Genomic DNA, 4,464 nt, shown 5'->3' on the forward strand with positions numbered 1-4,464 from the left:
GCCCAGTAGCACCTGCCCGGCATAGACAGATGACGTAGGACTCGGAGGAGCCGGAAGTTCCACCCCTGCCGGCGTGGGCCGTCATTGGCCCACCGCGCAGACACGCGGTGCACAGCCTTCTGGGTAGTGTAGTTTCTGCCTCACAAGGCACCGGCTGTGAGGAATTTTCTGAGCCCGCGTTTCCCCGCTGAAGCACGCGTGAGGCCATGAGGCCCGCGTCCTCTCGCCTCTTCACAGTAGGCACAATTCGGAGGAACAGGGGCAGGGGCGAGACCGTACATTCTGCGCCCGGGGAAATCGAGGCTCAGGAGGCGGGGACCTCCGCCCGGGGTCACGACAAGTGCAGAGGCGTGGAATCCGCCCGCGGCTCGGCTCCGGACTTCCCCGTGCGCATTCTCTCTTCCCCGGATCGTCTTGTAAGGGATACGGATAAATGAGCGGTCAGAATAACGGCCAGGAGGACGCTGGAATTCCCCCTCCAACACGGTGCGCGCGCGCAGACCCGTCTCTTTTGGGCCTTCTTTGACCCAGAGCCACCTCCATTCCTTGAAGTGGGGAGGCTGCAAGTAGGGGTGGCTTGGAGGAAGTTCAGGACTCCAGTTTGGGCATGGTCAGTTTGAAATGTCTGTAAGACCACAAAGTGTGTCACCTGTGCACTTCAACCTATGTGTGAACATTGGGAGAGGGTTCGGGCCTGGATATATGAATTTGGGTGTTGTTAGCATTCACTGTTATTTCAACTAATGATACTGGGTGAGGCCAACAAAAGAATGAGAAAAGATGGAGAAAGAAATGGACAGAGGTGAACCCTGAGTCAACCCAACATTAACTTGTTGCAGACAAGAAACCAACCAAGTCATGTTGAGAATTATAACAATCCTTCGAGAATTATATTGCAAAAAGTCTTAGAAGTCACCATTGGTTGACTTTTTTTTCTTGTGACTATGAAGGTGAGAAAAATAAAATCCAGCTTCCCAATGAATTGAGGATACATAGAGTTATGAAAATGGAAACGGTGTGCATTTGACCCTGTTGTCTTGTTACAGACAATTACTAATTACATCACAAAGGAGTTGATCTTCCCTTTCTCACTTCACTTATATAAAATGGGAATTACAAGGCACATAGTTCTTATAAGAAGTACTGATATTGGGAGCGGCCTGACGGCAAAGCAGTTAAGTTTGTGTGTGCTGCTTCTGTGGTCAGGGGTTCGCTGGTTTGGATCCTGGGTGCGGACCTACTCACCACTCATCAAGCATTTTGAGGCAGCATCCCACATAGAAGAGCTAGTAGGACCTACAACTAGGATATACAATTATGTATTGGGGCTCTGGGGAGAAAAAAAAAAGGAAGATTGGTAACAGATGTTAGCTCAGGGCCAATCTTCCTCAAAAAAAAAAAAAGTACTGATATTTATTTGATTTTTTAAAATAAAAACAATAATCAGTAGTGCTCTCATGTAAATAAAGAGGGAGATGAGACAAATCTTCCTAAGGAAGAATTCCAAACAATACAGATACTACTACTTCAGGTGGGGGAGCTTGATTCTCTTTCCCTTGAGTCAGCTGGACTTAGTGACTAAGTATGGAAAGAGAAAACCAGTAACTTGAAAGCAGAGGAAACTGGCAGCACCACCCTAACCAAGTGATCAAGGTTAGCATCATTAGTGATGTCATGTTGACATCATGTACCACATAGTATGATGCAACAAGGACAGTTCATCACTGTGATGTCCTTCCCCCAAACCCACAACTCCACTCAAAAAAATATCAAATGCAAGTTGAGGGACATTGAATAAAGTACCTGGTGAGTACTCATCAAAAGTGTTTGGGGCCGGCCCCGTGGCTTAGCGGTTAAGTGTGCGCGCTCAACTGCTGGCGGCCGGGGTTTGGAACCCCGGGCAAGCACTGAGGCACCGCTTCTCCGGCCATGCTGAGGCCGCGTCCCACATGCAGCAACTAGAAGGATGTGCAGCTATGACGTACAACTGTCTACTGGGACTTTGGGGGGAAAAAAATAAATCTTAAAAAAAAATAATAATAATATGATTATAATAATAAATAGTAATAATTTAAAAAAAAAGTGTTTGGATCAAGAAAAACAAGAAATGACAGAGCCAAACAAAATAAAACAAAAACAACCTCATAGAACAGATTAGTAGTTACAAGAAGTGAAAGGAGTTTGGGAGTGGGTGAAATGAGTGAAGGGGGTCAATCGTACGGTGATGTATGGTAACTGGACTCGTGGTGGTGAGCACTTTGTAGTGGATACAGATGTTGAATTATAATGTTGTACACTTGAAACTTGCATAATAATAATAAAAAAAGAATTGACAGAGCAACTGTCAGATGAGAGAAGACTAAAGAGATAGGATGATTACATGCAACTTGGTGTCCTGGATGGGATCTGCAACAGAAGGACACTAGTGAAAAAAGAAATGGTGAAATCCAAATAGTGCCTTTAGTTTAGTTATCAGTATTATATCAATGTTAATTTCTTAGCATTCACAAATGTGCCATAGATCTGTAAGGTATTAACATGGGGTGAACGTGGGTAGAGGTTATATGGGAACTCTATACTATCTTTGCCACTTTATAGTAAATCTAAAACTATTTAAAAAACTAAAAGAGAGCAAGGAGGGACTTTTGATTTGACAATGTGAAGAGTTTTGTGGACTCATTCCCCAGCGAAACTGGTAAAAATTATTAAAAATGAAACAAAAAAACAAAACCAAAAAATGTTAATGTCTCTGGAAATGCTCCTAAGGATATACAGCAAATGAAGAACATTTATTCAAGATAATCTACTATAATTCTGTAAGAACAGCTAGTCTGCAGTATTTGAAGTGTGACATTCACTCCCCTTCAACCCTCCCAATTCAGCAAGATAGAAGATCCACAAGAACACAAGGATCCCTCACTCCCAACTCCCAGTTGGAGGGCTGTCTTCCCAGGAGGGGCAGGAGGTCAGCATTTCTCATCCTGCCCCAGCTACTTGTTGCTAAGCCTAAATTCTGGCCAGTTTGGTCCCAGAGGTGGGCGCTCCCTCTTTCCACCCAGCTACCACTTCCAGGATGGAGGCTCTACCTTGGGCAGCAGGCTGCTGAGAATACCGAGACCCTATCACTCTTGCCTCAGCCAAAATGAAGTGTTTCCACATTAGGAGAGGGCAGCTGAAAAGACTTGAGGCTACTGACCCCCCCCACCATTATCCCTCAGCTCCTAAAGTGGGGGTGTCAGAGAGGGGGGGCCACTCTCCCCGCTCCCAGGTCCCAAGCACTGGCTCAGTAATTTTGCCTGGGGGGAGAAGCAGAGAACCTGGGCTGAGACAGTTGGGAGTAGACTGCCTGGGGCAGAATGAATATCAAACATGACAGAAACCCAAAGAAGCCTGAATATTTTTGGTTTAGACTGTGGAACAGTTTGCCCCAGAGCATTGTTGAAAGCAATATAATTCTGAACTCTCTCCTCAAACCCCATGAATTGTCTCTGTAGGTGGAAAAAATCGCCAACTCCCAGATTGTCTCTGGCCGGGAATGTGATAAATGGGTCCTGACCCTGGAATTCTGTAATCTACTGCTTCCTGTTTATCCCCAGTGTCACTTAAGGGGGACTCATCCTCTACCAGGTGTCTACTCCAGTCAGCTCCTTCTATTCCCTGTAGAATCTCTTGTTCTCATGGACCCAGGAGCACAAACATATCTTAATCCCAAACCACAGCTTTCACCCTGGAAGTGAAGACCCACCCCGGAGCCACAGACTGGTTTCTGGGAGCAGAGACAGGGAACTAGAAGTTAAACAGCCAAGTATGACCCAACAGTCCTAACAATGGTGCCAAGAGACCAAAGGCATTTAGTAGCCTCATGGTAAAATCCACTCAACATTCACTCTACAAATACTTCCTAGAGAAGCTGAGGGAAGGCACTTCGCAAGGTGCTGTGAAGGATACAGTGTTGAGCCATTGCCACCTGAACTGTAGACACGTGGTCCAGGGTGACGGGACTCAGCTCATGTCAACCATTTCCTCCTCAAAGAGGCCTTTCCAGACCTTGCAATTTAAAGTAGTCCTCCACCCCAGCATCACTCTGTTGTATTTCTCTTTTGTCACTCATAACCATTTGAAACTATATTTATGGATACTTATTTACCTGTTAATTAACTAATTCAATAATTATTCATTGAGTGCCTATCTTTTGACAGGCACTGCTCTAAACAATGCAAAAAAAACAATACATTCCTGCTCTTGAGGCTCTTTCATCCTAACAACCAATAATTTAAAAACAATAACAAAAAACCTAAACAATACAGAAGTTAAAAGGAGGTAGTGCTATGGAGATAAAGAAAAAGTAGTGCAGGTAAGACTTGGAGAGTGGGATGAGAGCTATTTTGCAATATTGAGTAACGTGGCTGGGACAGGTCTAATAAGACATTAACATCTGAGCACAGACTTTGAGGAGTGAAGGAG

The sequence above is a fragment of the Ceratotherium simum genome, chromosome 33 (assembly GCF_057802395.1).
Source record: "Ceratotherium simum simum isolate JZ-2026a chromosome 33, ASM5780239v1, whole genome shotgun sequence".
Taxonomy (NCBI): domain Eukaryota; kingdom Metazoa; phylum Chordata; class Mammalia; order Perissodactyla; family Rhinocerotidae; genus Ceratotherium; species Ceratotherium simum.